General features: G+C 43.9%; 1 protein-coding gene across 1 annotated transcript in view; it reads right to left on the bottom strand.

Moving 5' to 3' along the window:
• MEGF11 (multiple EGF like domains 11) overlaps window positions 1-15,635 on the bottom strand; it is a 1,080,387-nt gene extending 1,064,752 nt beyond the window's left edge. Inside the window, exon 1 of the mRNA XM_082255259.1 lies at window positions 15,556-15,635. The gene's annotated coding sequence lies outside the window, so the exon portion shown is untranslated. The remainder of the gene's footprint in view (window positions 1-15,555) is intronic.
• Between the last annotated feature and the right edge of the window lie 1,684 nt (window positions 15,636-17,319).

Below are 17,319 nucleotides of genomic sequence, written 5' to 3'. Positions count from 1 at the left end.
GCCTCTTCTAAAGATGATGCACAAAAAAGCCCACAAACAGTTTGCTGAAGACAAGCAGACTAAGGACATGGATTACTGGAACCATGTCCTGTGGTCTGATGAGACCAAGATAAACTTATTTGGTTCAGATGGTGTCAAGCGTGTGTGGCGGCAACCAGGTGAGAAGAACAAAGACAAGTGTGTCTTCCTACAGTCAGGCATGGTGGTGGGAGTGTCATGGTCTGGGGCTGCATGAGTGCCGCCAGCACTGGGGAGCTACAGTTCATTGAGGGAACCATGAATGCCAACATGTACTGTGACATACTGAAGCAGAGCATGATCCCCTCCCTTCAGAGACTGGGCTGCAGGGCAGTATTCCAACATGATAACGACCCCAAACACACCTCCAAGACAACCACTGCCTTGCTAAAGATGCTGAGGGTAAAGGTGATGGACTGGCCAAGCATGTCTCCAGACCTAAACCCTATTGAGCATCTGTGGGGCATCCTCAAACAGAAGGTAGAGGAGTGCAAGGTCTCTAACACCCACCAGCTCTGTGATGTTGTCATGGAGGAGTGGAAGAGGACTCCAGTGGCAACCTGTGAAGCTCTGGTGAACTCCATGCCCAAGAGGGTTAAGGCAGTGCTGGAAAATAATGGTGGCCACACAAAATATTAACACTTTGGGTCCAATTTGGACATTTTCACTTAGGGGTGTACTCACTTTTGTTGCCAGCGGTTTAGACATTAATGGCTGTGTGTTGAGTTATTTTGAGGGGACAGCAAATTGACACTGTTATACAAGCTGTACACTCACTACTTTACATTGTAGCAAAGTGTCATTTCTTCAGTGTTGTCACATGAAAAGATATAATATAATATTTACAAAAATAAATGCGAGGGGTGTACTCACTTTTTTGTGAAATATGGTATATATAGGGAAGAGAAAGAATAGATCTATCTAGATTTGAAAATATATAAATATATATATATATATATATATATATATATATATATATATATGTATATATATATATATATATATATTACACACACAAAAAATCTTTCCCCCACTCATGGTGAACACTTTCCCAAGGTAGCTGTTATTATACATGTATATTAATAAAAATAAATATTCTAAATATAATATAAAATATAATATGCGTATGTGAATTTTTCCTATGTATGGCGACTTTTGGGGCATCCTGTACAGTGAGCTTTTTTTTTTTTTTTTTATGCAGAAAGCATTACAAAACTTAAAGCGGAGTTCCACCCAGTGAACTTTTTTTTTAATAAAAATACCCCCGGGACAGTCAGGGCTAGTGCATTCCACAATGGATAGCCTCTGATCTGTCCCGGGTTGCACTTACCTTTTAGAAGAAATACTTATCTTGAAAATGTATTGTCCAGTGCTGCCATCTCAGGTGTGGGCAGCTTGAAGCCAGCGCGATCCTCTTCTGTGTCCTCTTCCGTCTTCTTCGGTCCCACGATGCCCTGCGCCGGCCCCGCCGTCACTTCCGGTGCGGCAGCGTCATCCCTGCACAGCTTCTGGGCATGCCCAGAAGCTGTTTAGCAAGGTATGACGGCGCCTGCACCGGAACTGACGTCGGGGCCGGTGCAGGCGCATTGATTCCTGGGAGCGATGACGTTCAGCTCCCAGGAATCATTGCAAGACAGGAAGTGACGAATCGCCGCGGCCACCAAGGGGAGGAAGAAGGAAGTAAGGTAAGTATATTATCTTCTAAACGAGGTAAGTAAAGAAAAAAAAAAAAATTGCGATTATCCATTTGTTTTTCAGGTGACCCGCAGCGAGAAGATGGAGGTAAGTATAATTTTAGGGTGGAACTCCACTTTAACATTATCTCTGCATCTTTCCCACCTGCTGAAACTGCAAAAGCCAAGAGCTGACATTTCACACATTGCAAACTGATAACTGCTACTTTTATTACTATGTTTACATAAAATATACATTTTAGATGAAATTGCACCTTTTCTTTAGCAGATACAATTATCACTTCCTTAGCCCAATGTAGCAAAAAAAAAGATGCTACATCTTAGACTGTTGCAAAAATCCACAACTACATGGCACAGATTAAATAATGTAGCAAAATTAAAGTTAAAAAAATAACAACCAGATTTCCATATCTCTGTCTATCCTAGAAAAAATAAATAAATAAATAGCGCTCCTCTATCTTGTGACACTTTTCACATAAAGGAGCAGCCAGACCTAGCGTGCGCAGAAAGGGTTAAAAATAGAACAGCGCGTGAACAGTTTCTAAAGGAACTCTGACTGTCGTAATTAAAAAGCTTTTACTTACAAAGGTTTCCCGAAAACTTTGATAAACAAAAACATAAAGAAGAAAAAGAGCTATTCATGCACAAGCATTGTTGTTAAATATCCTCCTTTTTAGGACCGAGCATCCTTGCAGGATTACAATTTTGCAATATTTATTAAAACAAGTAAAGAGAAAATAAAAATATATAAACTTTCCAGGAGACTCCCAAAGAAGTAGAAATTAATGATAATGCCTATCATTAATAAAAGGACTCTGAGTGCACCGATCCATAAGCACAAAGTCTAATAAAAGCACCAAACAGAAGGTCCAGGAGTCAGAAAGCTTTTAACATTGATATTTGCTCACAAGGAGACCACACAAAATGACCAACGCATTTCGGGGGATCAAGGACCTCTTCTTTGGGGCTTGAGTTTGCTGGAGGGATTGAAGGACTCTAAAGTGGCACAATTACCAAGGTGGTACTAAAGGCAAAAAATGTCTTATATGATGCAGTCTATCGCTATTATTAACCACTTCTGGACCGGAAGATTTTCCCCCTTAAAGTGGTAGTATACTCCGCTTTTTAACTTTTACCTACAGGTAAGCCTTTAACCGGTTGCCGACCGCCGCAAGTACATATACTGCGGCGGTGAGCCCCGGCCAGGCAAAGTGACGTACCGGTACGTCACTAGCCTGGGAGCCAATAGCGGGTGAGCGCGCACCGCCGGAGGCACGCGCCCGCCTCGGCTCGTTCACAGACACCTCCGTGCGTGTGACCGGCGGACCCAATGTCCGCCGGTCACTTGCGATCGTCCGCTGTGAAGGGAGAAAGGCAGTCGGCTAATGTAAACAAAGCCGCCTGTCATTCTTTCCTGTGTAAAAGCACTGATCTAACGGTCCTGCTATGTAGGACCATTGATCTGTGCTGTTACACACACAGCCACATCCCTGCACAGTAAGAATCACGCCCCTAGGGACACACATATGGCGCTTTTCCACTGCATAGAACCGTACCGGCTCGGCACGTTTTTGTGCTTTTCCACTGCGGTACCACATGGTATAGGGTCGGAACGGTTCGGTACGGTACGGTATAGGTTTGCTTTTCCACTGCATGGAACCGAACGGTACGGTACGGTACGGCTCTGAAAAAACAGTACCTACTCGATTGTGGTTCCAACAGGTACCAAACTGGTACCATATCCCACAATCCTTTGCATGCAGTCACTACTAGCCACTGATTGGTCAGAGAATCACACCCACCCCATTGTTATCCCACCCACTTAACTTTAGTACTACTTCAGTGGAAAAGCAAACCTATACCGTACCGTACCGAACCGTTCCGACACTATACCATGCGGTACCGCAGAGGAAAAGCAAACCGGGCCAAGCAGGGCCGAGTAGAGCCGAGCCGGTACTAGCCGGTACTTGCAGTGGAAAAGTGCCAATAGTCACTGCATCTCTAATAAAGTTGACTCCTTCCCTGCCAGTGTCATTTTTACAGTAACAGTGCATATGTATAGCACTGATTACTGTAGTAATGTCACTGGTACCCCCAAAAGTGTCAAAAATGTCAGTCAAGGGTCCGATCTGTACACCGCAATGTCACAGTCCCGCAAAAAAAATCGCAGATCGCCGCCATTACTCGTTAAAAAAAAAAACACCAAAAATGACAGAAATCTTTCCCTTAGTTAGTAAACGCAATAACTTTTGCGCCAACCAATCAAAATATGCTTATTGTGATTTTTTTTTACCAAACATATGTAGCAGAAAACAAATTGGCCAAAAATTTTAAAAAAATTAGATTTTTAAATTTTTTGGGGGGAATTTCATATAAAAAAATGTGAAAAATATTGTTATTTTTGCAAAATTGTCGCTCTTTTTTTGATTATAGAGCATGATCAAAAAATCGCACAGGTGATCAAATACCACCAAAAGAAAGCTCTGTTTGTGGGAAAAAAAGGACATCAAATTCGTTTAGGTACAGCGTCGCACGACCGCGCAATTGTCCGTTAAAGTCACACAGTGCCGAATCGCAAAATACCCCCTGGTCAGAAAGAGGGTAAAATCTTCCGGGGCTTAAGTGGTTAATAAGGTATAATAAGGCTTACCTGTAGGTACAATTAATATCTCCTAAACCTGCACTGTTTAGGAGATATTCACCCTGCATGCAGCCGCAGACACCAGCAGGACATGCGCTCTGAACGTCCGGCGGACCTTCAGAGCTCCTTGCCGGAAAGTGAACTCTCGCGCGCATCCGCTGGAGTGACGTCATCGCGGCTTCCGGACACTCACAGCGTCGGAGCCGCCGAATCCGGAAGAGACGCCGAGGGAACATGTCAGCTCCCTCAGCGGTGTCCGGGCGACCGTGTCGGGGCTTCATTCTAGGGTAAGTATTTAATAATGAGCTAGTATGTGATGCATACTAGCACATTATGCCTTTGTCCTGCAGGGTTTGTTTGTTTTTGTTGTTTTGAGGATACAACCGCTTTATGACCAGGCCATTTTTTGTGATTCAGTACTGTGTTACTTGGAAAATTGCACACTCGTGCGACGCTGTACCTAAATATAATTGATGTCCTTTTTTCCCCACAAATAGAGCTTTCTTATGGTGGTATTTGATCACCTCTGAGATATTTTTTTTTTTTTGCGCTATAAACAAAAAATTAGCGACATTTCTGAAAAAAAAAACAATATTTTTCATTTTCTGCTATATATTATTCTCAATAGAAAAAAATGTAAATCAAATTTTTTCATCATTTTAGGCCAATTTGTATTTTGCTACATATTTTTGTTAAAAAAAAAAAAAAATCCTAATAAGTGTATTTTGATTGGTTTGCGCAAAAGTTATCACGTCTACAAACACGGGGAAAGATTTATGTCATTTTTAATTTATCTATTTTTTTTTTTACTAGTAACGGCGGGGATCAGCAATTTTTAGCGGGACTGCAACATTGCGGTGAACAGATCGGACACCTAACTGAGGTTTTTTACACTTTTGGGGGGACCAGTGACATCACTACAGTAATCAGTGCTAAAAATATGCACTGTTACTGTAATAATGACACTGGCAGGGAAGGGGTTAACCCAGGGGCAATCAAAGGGTTAAATGAGAGCCTAGGGGGTGTTTTCTAACTGGGGGGGGTGGGGTGGGCTTGTGAAATCAATACAGTGACCTGTGATCCTAAATAGGAGGATCACAGAAGCTCTGCAATGATTCCTGAGAGAACAGCGGTCTGCCGTGTTTACAACAGCAGACCGCCGTTCTCTCTTCACGGGAGCGATCTGGGGTTCCCTGGCGGTAATCGCACTCGCCGGCCCCATGGATTGGCTTCCCCACTGGCGAGTGGGCGCACGCGTGCCCCCATGACTGCTCCCACGAACCACCATACAGGTAAGTCGATTCACGGGAACCTGACGACCAGCTGGCGTATAACTGCGGCGGCTGGTTGGCAAGTGGTTAACACAGCAGTCTTCGTTTTTCTGAGCCCCCCCCCCCCCCCCTGAAACATTGGGGTAGATTTACTAAAACTTGAGAATGCAAAATCTGATGAAGCTCTGCATAGAAACCAATCAGCTCCCAGTTTTTTTTTTTTTTGTCGAAGCTTAATTGAACCAGCTGATGTTAGAAGCTGATTGGCTAGTATGCACAGCTGCACCAGATTTTGCACTCTCCAGTCTTAGTAAATCAACCCCTATAGTTCCATTACCTGCTGATCCTGCCAGAAAGATTGTTATTTTTCCAAGCTATGCAATAAAAGAAGCATTTAGTGGGTTGAGACAAACCATTTTAGAGGTTCTTACAATGGTCAGTGTTTAATTATTTAGTTAAATCCTTTATCCCCTGTAGTTCAGCTTCAGTTTATTAGTTACATAAGTAAAGTCCATTTAAATCTCCAAGTCCTTCCAACACTCCCCTCTCCAGACTGTGCTGCTGTCCAAGGGTGTCTCTGTCGCTCTTCTATAGATAGAGAAGCCACCATAAAGCGGAGTTCCACCCAAAAGTGGAACGCCCGCTTTAAGTACTCCTGACCCCCTGACATGCCACATTTGGCATGTAATTTTTTTTTTGGGGGGGAGGGAGGGGGGAGTACCTAGTTTTGACAGGTACCCTGTCCCACTTCCGCTCGGAGTGCCGCGGCACCCTGAGCAGAAGTTCTCCTCTCCCCCTCCCTCCCTCCCTCCCTCCCTCCCTCCAATCTTCTGGGACACATGTCACGACTTTGCAGCGATTTTCACCCAATAAATCACTGTAAAATTGCGCAAACAGGATCGTGGGACCGCCTGTCCGCTCTCATCCGATCCCATCCCTTGGATGGATGGAAAATAGGGTTTCCATCCATACGGATTTCACGGACAGGATCGGAATCGGATAGCAGCGGGTGTCAGCGGAGATGTCTCCGCTGTCATCCGCTGCCCCATAGGGATGCATGGAGGATCCGATCAGATCCGCCTAAAAAACTGACAGGCGGATCTGATCGGATCATTTCATTCGTGTGAAAGGGGCCTTACTGACTGGATCACCCAGTGAAAATAAAGAGAAAAATAAATAAAAACAGAAAGTGAATGCAGCCAACACATCTATCTGGTTGCCGACCGCCACACGACTATATACGGCGGCGGTCAGCCCCAGCCAGGCAAAGTGACGTATATATACGTCACTAGCCTGTCACTTCCTTGTGAGCCAATAGCGGGCGAGTGCGCGCCCGCGGAGGCGCGCTCCCGCCTCGGCTCGTTCCCTGGGAAGTCAGTGCGTGTGACCGGCGGACCCGATGTCCGCCGGTCACTCGCGGTCGTCCTCCGTGAAGGGAGAAAGGCAGGCGGCTGATGTAAACAAGCCGCCTGTCATTCTCCCCTGTGTAGGAATGGTGATCATACAGTTCTACTATGTAGGACCGTTGATCGCTGTTCCTACACCAGTAGCCATGTCCAATCACAGTAAGAAGCACGCCCCTAGGGACACACTTAACCCCTCCTTCCCCAATAAAGTCAACCCCTTCTCTGCCAGTGTCATTTTGCAGTAACAGTGCATATGTATAGCACTGATCACTGTAGTAATGTCACTGGTAACCCCAAAAGTGTCAAAAATGTCAGTCAAGGGTCCGATCTGTCCGCCGCAATGTCGCAGTACCGCAAGAGAAATCGCAGATCGCCGCCATTACGCGTTAAAAAAAAAACACCAAAAATTACAGAAATCTTTCCTTTAGTTAGTAAACGCAATAAATTTTGCGCAAACCAATCAAAATATACTTACTGCGATTTTTTTTACCAAACATATGTAGCATAAAACAAATTGGCCAAAAATGTTAAAAAATTTAGATTTTTTACATTTTTTGGGGGGGAATTTCATATAAAAAAATGTGAAAAATATTGTTATTTTTTCAAAATGTACACTATTTTTTTGTTTATAGCGCAAAAAGTAAAAATCGCACAGGTGATCAAATACCACCAAAAGAAAGCTCTGTTTGTGGGAAAAAAAGGACGTCAAATTAGTTTAGGTACAGCGTCGCACGACCGCGCAATTGTCCGTTAAATTCACGCAGTGCCGAATTGCAAAAAAAGCCCTGGTCAGGAAGGGGGTAAAATCTTCCGGGGCTTAAGTGGCTATGGTTGGTAGGCTGCAATATATTACAAATCTTTTTTTGGGGTTTAGATACACTTTAATTGTAACATAAACTTAGATACACTTTAATTGTAATATAAACTTAGATACACTTTAATTGCTGCTTAAAGAATCAGATGTAACGAAGATCGGTGGCTCTATATTGATTTTTGTAATATTTCTAAAACATGCAAAAAAAAAATGAAAGGATACAAAGCTTTCCAGGAGCCTTTTCTTACTAAAATGTGGGTTTATCACGTAATTCAAGTACTCCGAGTGCACCCTGAGACAGATCCATGTTTACAAAGTTCACAGAGTGCCAAGCTAAAAGTCAGAGAGTCCAAAAGCTGGTAATATCCATATTTGCCTACAAGGAGACAACAAAACTGTCCAACACATTTCGGGGGCTCAAATATACCTCCCCTTCTTAAGAGTTTGATACAATAAAGTTATACAATACTCAAGGTTTAATTGCTGCATAAATTGGCTCCTTCCTCATAGTCTTATATACAGGGATTAGGGGCCCATTCACACTATAGCGATGTCAGACATAGCATGTGATTCGCACCGCACTGCTATGCAAATCACATGCAATGTCTGTGCGATGCAAAGTCAGCCATACTTGCATTCGGACCAAAGTTGGGCAGGACCCCTTTTTTGGTTCGCACCAGAATCGGATTGCATGGGTGTTCACACCTATGTGATCCGATTCCTGTCCGAATTTTTCAGTACGCACTGCGATATGCGAACTAATCCGGGGGTGTCATTAATTTTGTATTGACACTCCTAGTGATTCGCATATGGCAGTGTGAACTGCCTGTGAGTCGGGTGCAGTGGCTTCGCAGGGTTCCCGCATCGCACCAATGTGAACCGGCATTAAGCTGTATTGAGTCGTGCACCATAGAAACAGCCTTAGAAAATCTATACCCACACTCAGGGCTTCTAACATGCTTGTTGTTGGCAATTTTGCTACATTTCCCCAAATGATGGTTTTTATGGTGCGGTCTTCTCCCAGGGTCTTATTTCCCCTCCCCAGTTGCCACACTGTTGGGCAGACCAGCCCTCTGAACATCGGCCCAAGTGGCATAATCCTATTTTGTTCTTTGTACACGCTTACTTACAACAATTTGGTTGTTTTTATTTCCCTGGTCACTCAATTGTGATGTTTTCTTATTGATATCCTATAATTTTACCGATTCTTGCTGCAATCTGAATAAACATGATTAAAAGTAATTGCTGCATAAACATATAACTAAGATCAGTGGATCGGTGGATCAGCATCCTTGCAGCAGGACAACTTTGCAATATTTCTAAAACGAACAAGAAAAATACTGTACGGATGCAAGCTTTCCAAGTGACTTTGGGGTTGATTTACTGCAAATCCACTGTGCACTACAAGTACACCTGGAAGTGCAGTCGCTAGAGATCTGAGGGGAAGATCTGAAATGAGGGGATCTCATCTGATCATCAGATCTGAAATGAGGGGAAGCTCTGCTGATTTCTATCATCCAATCATGTGCAAGCAAAAATGCATGTTCCCCTCAGATCTACAAAGACTGCACTTTCAAGTGAATTTGCATTGCACTTGTAGTGCCCAGTGGACTTACCTTTAGTAAATAACCCCCAATGCCTACTAAGATATAGATTTATCATATTCTAAGGTGCGCCCTGAGAAAGATCCATGTTCACAAAGTCCAAAGAGAGTACCAAACAGAAGGTCCAAGACACCTAATGATTTTAATATTAATATTTTAAAGTAAATGACACAAAACGGTTGACGTGTTTCGGAGGCTCAAAGATCTCCCCCTTCTTCAGGGTTTGAGTTTGATGGGGTGAGGGGGGGGGGGGATTGGAAGACTCTAAAGTTATACAATCACCAAGGTTTAATTGCTGCATAAACATATAACTAAGATCAATGGATCAATGGATCAGCATCCTTGCAGCAGGACAACTTTCCAATATTTCTAAAACAAGCAAAAAAAAAAAAAAGTTTGCAACCTTTCCAAGTGACATTGCCTACTAAAATATAGGTTTATCATACTCTGAGGCACACCCTGGCACCATGTTCTCAAAGCCCAAAGAGAGTACCAAACAGAAGGTCTGAGACTCCTAATGATTTTAATATTAATATTTGCTCACAAGGAGATGACACAAAACGGTCTACGCATTTCGGAGGCTCAAAGACCCCCCCCCCTTCAGGGTTTGAGTTTGATGGGGGGATTGGAAGATTCTAAAATTATACAATCACCAAGGTTTAATTGCTGCATAAACATATAACTAAGACCAGTCAATCAATGGGTCAGCAAAATGGTCGACAAGTTTCGGAGGCTCAAAGATCTCCCCCTTCTTCAGGGTTTGAGTTTGATTGAGGGGGGGGGGGGGGGATTGGAAGACTCTAAAGTTATACAACCACCAAGGTTTAATTGCTGCATAAACATATAACTAAGATCAGTGGATCAGCATCCTTGCAGCAGGACAACATTGCAATATTTATAAAACAAGCAAAAAAAACAAAGTTTGCAACCTTTCCAAGTGACTTTGCCTACTAAGATATAGGTTTTCATACTCTGAGGCGCACCCTGAGACAGACCCAAGTTCACAAAGCCCAAAGAGAGTACCAAACAGAAGCTCTAAGACTCCTAATGATTTTAAAATGGATATTTGTTTACAAGGAGATGACACAAAATTGTTTGATGCGTTTCAGACACTCAAAGGTCTCCCCCTTCTTCAGAGTTTGAGTTTGATTGGGGGGGGGGGGGGTTGGAAGACTCTAAAGTTATACAATCACCAAGGTTTAATTGCTGCATAAACATATAACAAAGATCAATGGATCAGCATCCTTGCAGCAGGACAACTTTGCAATATTTCTAAAACAAGCAAGAAAAAAAAAATAAGGTTGCAACCTTTCTAGGTGACTTTGCCTACTAAAATATAGGTTTATCATACTCCGAGGTGCGCCCTGAGACAGATCCCTATTCACAAAGACCAAAGGAAGTACCAATCAGAAGGTCCGAGACTCCTAATAATTTTAATATTAATATTTGCTCACAAGGAGATGGCACAAAACGGTCGACGCGTTTCGGAGGCTCAAAGATCTCCCTCTTCTTCAGGGTTTGAGTTTGATTGGGGGGTGGTGGTGGAAGACTCTAATGTTATACAATCACCAAGGTTTAATTGCTGCATAAACATATAGCTAAGATCAGTGGATCAATGGATCAGCATCCATGCAGCAGGACAACTTTGCAATATTTCTAAAACGAGCAAGAAAAAAACTGTAGGGGTGCAAGCTTTCCTAGTGACTTTGCCTACTAAAATATAGGTTTATCATACTCTGTCTGAGGCACACCCTGAGTCAGATCCCTGTTCACAGAGTCCAATAAGAGTGCTAAACTGAAGGTCCCAGAGTCTAAAAGCTTTAACTATTGTGCTACTCACAATGAAACAGCGCAAAACAACCAACATCATACTGGCCAACTGTCCCGTTTTTGCCGGTACATTCCCGGCAAATAGGAGCCTGTCCCGGGTAATTTACATTGTCCCTGGAAGCACCTGTTAATCAGGCATAAATGTTACGCAGAAGTAATGCAGCCGAATATTCCAACTCTGCTACTTTGGTCTTAAGTTTGAAATTCCCTTTTTATTCCTGTAATTCTCTCTATATTGAGTAGACCCTATAATCTGATGATAAGTAGGCGGAGATTAATTATGCGGAGTGGGGGGAGCTTCAGGGAAGTGGGTGTGGTAAGTGATAGCTGTGCTGCAAAGTGTCCCTGGAAATTTTTGTCAAATGTTGGCAACTATGCAACATGTTTTGGAGGCTTAAAGATCTCCCCCCTTCTTCAGGGTTGGGGGGGGGGGGTAATTGAAAGACTCTAATGTTACACAATCACCAAGATTTAATTGCTTCATAAAGAATCCTATGCAACCATCAATGCATCAGTATCCTGACAGCAGGAAGACTTTGCAATCATTTAAAAACAAAAAAGAAAGAGAAAAAAAACTGAAAGGCCATAAGCTTTGCAGAAGACTTTGGAGTGTTACTCACACGGAGACAGCACTAACCAACCAACATATTTCGGAGGCTTAAAGATCTCCCCCCTTCTTCAGGGTTTAAGAATGATGGGGGAGGGGGGAGTTATTGAAAGACTCTAATGTTACACAATCACCAAGATTTAATTGCTGCATAAAGAATCCTATGTAACCATCAATGCAGTATCCTTGCAGCAGGAAAACTTTGCAATAATTTAAAAACAAAAAAAAAAGAGAAAAACTGAAAGGCCATGAGCTTTGCAGAAGACTTTGGAGTGTTGCTCACAAGCAGACAGCACAAAACAACCAACATGTTTCGGAGGCTTAAAGATCTCCCCCCTTCTTCAGGGTTTAAGAATGATGGTGGGGGGGGGGGGGGGGTGATTGAAAGACTCTAATGTTACACAATCACCAAGATTTAATTGCTGCATAAAGAATCCTATGTAACCATCAATGCAGTATCCTTGCAGCAGGAGAACTTTGCAATAATTTAAAAACAAAAAAAAAGAGAAAATAAACTGAAAGGCCATGAGCTTTCCAGAAGACTTTGGAGTGTTGCTCACAAGGAGACAGCACAAAACAACTAACATGTTTCGGAGGCTTAAAGATCTCCCCCCTTCTTCAGGGTTTAAGAATGATGGGGGTAGGGGGGAGTTATTGAAAGACTCTAATGTTACACAATCACCAAGATTTAATTGCTGCATAAAGAATCCTATGTAACCATCAATGTATCAGTATCATTGCGGCAGGAAAACTTTGTAACAATTTAAAAACAAAAAAAAAGAGAAAAATAAACTGAAAGGCCATGAGGTTTCCAGAAAACTTTGGAGTGTTGCTCACAAGGAGACAGCACAAACCAACCAACATGTTTCAGAGGCTTAAAGATCTCCCTCCTTCTTCATGGTTTATGATGGGGGGATGATTGAAAGACTCTAATGTTACACAATCACCAAGATTTAATTGCTGCATAAGGACTCCTATGTAACCATCAATGCATCAGTATCCTTGCAGCAGGAAAACTTTGCAATAATTTAAAAAACAAAAAAAAGAGAAAAAGAAAATGAAAGGTCATGAGCTTTGCAGAAGACTTTGGAGTTTTGCTCACAAGGAGACAGCACAAAACAACCAACATGTTTCAGAGGCTTAAAGATCCCCCTCCCTTCTTCAGGGTTTATGATGGGGGTGATTGAAAGACTCTAATGTTACACAATCACCAAGATGTAATTGCTGCATAAAGAATCCTATGTAACCAAGATCATTAGATCAATGTCATCAGTATCCTTGCAGCAGGAGAACTTTGCAATAATTTAAAAACAAAAAAAAGAGAAAAAAAAACTGAAAGGCCATGAGCTTTCCAGAAGACTTTGGAGGCTTGCACAGAACCTACTAAGATAAATGTTTATCAGTTAATTCAAGTACTGTGAGCGAGCCAGACGGAGCCCTGAGACAAATACATGGCTGCTGGCTCTCTGCTGTAGAAAATTCACTTTATTTCTGCAAATGGAAAAAGAAGGGAAGAAAACGCAAACATCCCAGAGTCTAACTTCAAAAGACCAAAATGCTATCGGACGCAGCCTTGCCATTTGTGCACAACAAAAAAAAAAGACTAATATTTGAAGAGACTGGATAGAAAATGTCAACAGAACAGCCCCATTTACACATGGCCTGGCTGGCTGGGAGAAATGCATGCAGACAAACGTATGGGGAGATGGGCATACCTACAGGAGTGAAATGCAGAGCAGCACTCATTGCAATGAGCCACTTCATAGAATCTCTGTTTTATGAGGCTGATTATACAGCATCTCTATATACACACCCAGGTTACAATTAGCATTGTAAATTCTTATTGCAGCGCTAAATATATCCTGCTCCCTGTCCTTTTCACACTCATAAGTCGTAAATAATCACTAAAATAGAATGGCAGTGCAGCAGAAAAGACACAGACCAAGGGTGCAAAGAAAACAAGGAAGAAAGTCTGCAGACCCCCACAGAGGTTTGCTACATCTGGCCCCCTAAATGCTGCATTAAGCACCTGCTTGTCCTGCCAGGGGTTTGCACAAAGTCATGCATGGTGAGGCAAGTGATTAAAGACTATAATACTGTAACATGGTGAATGCCCATGTCTAGAGGGGGTTACCAATACTGGTCTGAATTCACCCATGGACTAAAGACTGCAGACAATCAGCATTTGTCTGCAATGCCCCCACACCTTATATAACAAACAAGAACTTTGTGCTGCTGCCTCCTCTATAGGGAAAGTCAAGGCTATGGGGAGCAATAGGACACTGTGCACATGCTGACAACAAGCCTGCTGTCTACAGAAATAAGTCAGACTATTATACTACAAGAAGGAAATGGGCTTAGAGGCCCTGGGGGCTGGCTGGAATAATGGCACATTGCAATTAATAGGGATATACAAAAATCACCCGACAAATCATATGGAGGTGCTGCACCTTGTAGGAGATGTCCCAGTTACTCCTATTGACTTGAGCCTATAGTTCGTGACCCCCCCCCCCCCCCAAATCAAGAAAACAATGGGCTACAAGAAGGCAATGGGCTTATAGGCCCTGGGGGCTGGCTGGATTAATGGGACAATTGCTATTATTAATAGGGATAGGAAAATCACCCGACAATTAATATAGAGATGCTGCACAAGGTGATGTCCCAGTTTACTTCCATAGACTTTAGCCTAGTTATTACTGGGATGACCCCCCCCCCCCCCCCAAGAAGACAATGGGCTACAAAAAGGCAATGGGCTTATAGGCCCTGAAGGCTGGGTGGATTAATTATTAATAGGGATAAACAAAAATCACCAAACAATTCATATGGAGGTGCTGCACATTGTAGGTGATGTCCCAGTCACTTCCATAGACTTCAGCCTAGTTCTTGCTGGGATGACCCCCCCAAAGAAGACAATGGGCTACAAGAAGGTAATGGGCTTATAGGCCTTGGGGTCTGGATGGATTAATGGCACAATTTATATTATTAATAGGGATATACAAAAATCACCCGACAATTCATATGGAGGTGCTGCACTTTGTAGGTGATGTCCCAGTTTACTCCTATAGACTTCAGCCTAGTTCTTACTGGGATGATTCCCCCCCCCCCCCCAAGAAGACAATGGGCTACAAGAATGCAATGGGCTTCTAGACCCTGGTGGCTGGCTGGATTGATGGCAGAATTGTTATTAATAATAGGGATATACAAAAATCCCCCGACAATTCATATGGAGGTGCTGCACTTTATAGGTGATGTCCCAGTCATGTCCATAGACTTCAGCCTAGTTGCTGGGATGACCCCCCCAAAAAGTCAATGGGCTACAAGAAGGCAATAGGCATATATGCCCCGGGGGCTGGCTGGATAAATGACACCCATTGCTATTAATAAGGATTTATATATAACAACCCGACAATTAATATGGAGGTGCCGCACTTTGTAGGTGATATTCCAGTCACTATGGACTTCAGCCTAGTTCTTACTTGGATGCCCCCCCCTCCAAAAAAAAAAAAGTCACTTGCTTATTAACCCCTTCCAGCCTGCCCATTACATGATCCCTTTCTGGCAAGCACAATTCTGCATTGCAGGCTAGTCCAGCCAGGACAGGGTTACACAACAGGGGGGTATGGAGTCTTAGTGTGATGGGGGGGGGGGGGGGCAGGTTGCTTCCACTCACCTTTTGTGTTTCAGCAGCAGCTGCAGAGTCCCAAACAAGTCGGGGACCGACTGGGCTCCAGCTGTCAGAGCTGTCCTCCTCCTCCTGCTGCCTTGTAGCGCTGTCTGTAGCCGTCGTGTAGGGAAAACTACAAGCAGAGCCAGTAGAGATGTCCGCATGGAGCATGCATGGGGTGCCTTAGAATAAAGTCCTTGTGACAGATGGGACAGTCCTGCACCGGTCCTCCAGATCATACATTGTATGGAGGAGGATGCACACAGCCTTCCTCTCCCCTCCTCCAGCCCCCAGGGCTGCTCTCCACGTGCTGGTCCAGGCTCGTTTCCCCCCCACCCCCGTACCCCTCCTCCTCCTCCTCGGTGATGAGTCAGTCCCCGGGCTGTGCGGACGGTTCGGGGGTTGCTGAGCTTCCAATGCAGAGCCTGATAACTGAGAGACCGGTCAGCCTGCCGCACAGGACGGCTCTGCTCTGCTCATACACAGCGCTCTGCTATATAGAGGATGGAACCGGGCGGAGCATCAGGGCTGGAGGGGTTAAATGACACCGGGAGTCATGGCAGGGTTATTGCAGAACACATTCTCCACCCTCCCTATCCATCCATCCATCCATCCATCCACTGTAACTGCTGTGCTGTATTATTATGGGGTTATTAATAACAGAACACAGGGGCAATGGGGACCCCTACTAACTGGGTGTAAGGAAATACCTAATGGGGGTCCTTATATTAATAACATGGGAGTGTTGTCAGGGTCTCTTGTAGGTTGATGGTAGTATTGTTTGAGTAACTTTTGGTTTATTGAAGAATACTCAGTTATCTGTATTAACTGATGGTTCATGGAATCCTTCTCAGATTCATTTGTAGAAACTAATGACATTGGGACTGGGAGCCTGCCAGGTACCATCCAGCAATGGCAGGGTTGATGCAGAGAAATATTCCACCATCCATCCATCCATCCTAGCTTATCTGGTGTGCTATATAATAAATAGTAACTTTGGAGATTACTCAGTTGTAGTAACTAATGACACTGGGAGTCTTGTAGACACCATCCGACAAATTTTTTCTTTTTTTTTTAAGCCCGTAGCGTGTGAAACACACTCAAAAGACTTCACCCGGTGCATAAAAAAGTGCACACACACAAACGTGAGGAACACAAAAAGTGCACAGGGTGTGCGAACAAAGTGGTCTTCCCTCCGAAGAGGTAGGACCCGAACCTCGATCCCCCGGGGCACAAGACTCCTGACAGGGATTTGAGGTACTCATGGTCTGTCTGGCCGGAACCAGACTGACCCCGTTCTTCAGGGGGACTGCCGAAACAGCCCCCACCGAGTACTAAGTGGGGCTCCCCCGAAGGGAGACCCCATGAGAGAGGGCGGACCAAGCCAAAAGGCCATATCCACCCCCTCCCAAGACTCAAGGTAGGGCCCGAGGACCCACACCCTACAAGTCGTGCAAAGTGAAAAAAGGTGATAGAAAGGTGACAAACCACAAAGAAAAGGCACACACAAACAAAAAGGTGGGGGAGGGGAAGTGGAGAGGTGAATTAGTGCCCTTGTGAAAATACAAAGGCAGGCCTTCCGGCCGGAATAAAAATTCCTCTGGTCGAAGCCAAAAGGCCTTGCCCAAGAGGCAGGTGCTTAAAAAAGTGTGCGTAGGTGCAGTGACCATGGTGCCGAAAAACTCAAGGCGAGCTGCCCCTCACCAGTGAGAATTAAGGCACCCCTGGGCTGCCACCCCAGGGGCACATACACTACGGGCTTTTTCTACC

The sequence above is a fragment of the Pelophylax lessonae genome (assembly GCF_965119305.1).
Source record: "Pelophylax lessonae genome assembly, chromosome: 4".
Classification (NCBI taxonomy): domain Eukaryota; kingdom Metazoa; phylum Chordata; class Amphibia; order Anura; family Ranidae; genus Pelophylax; species Pelophylax lessonae.
This window is presented reverse-complemented; position numbering and strand designations above follow the sequence as displayed.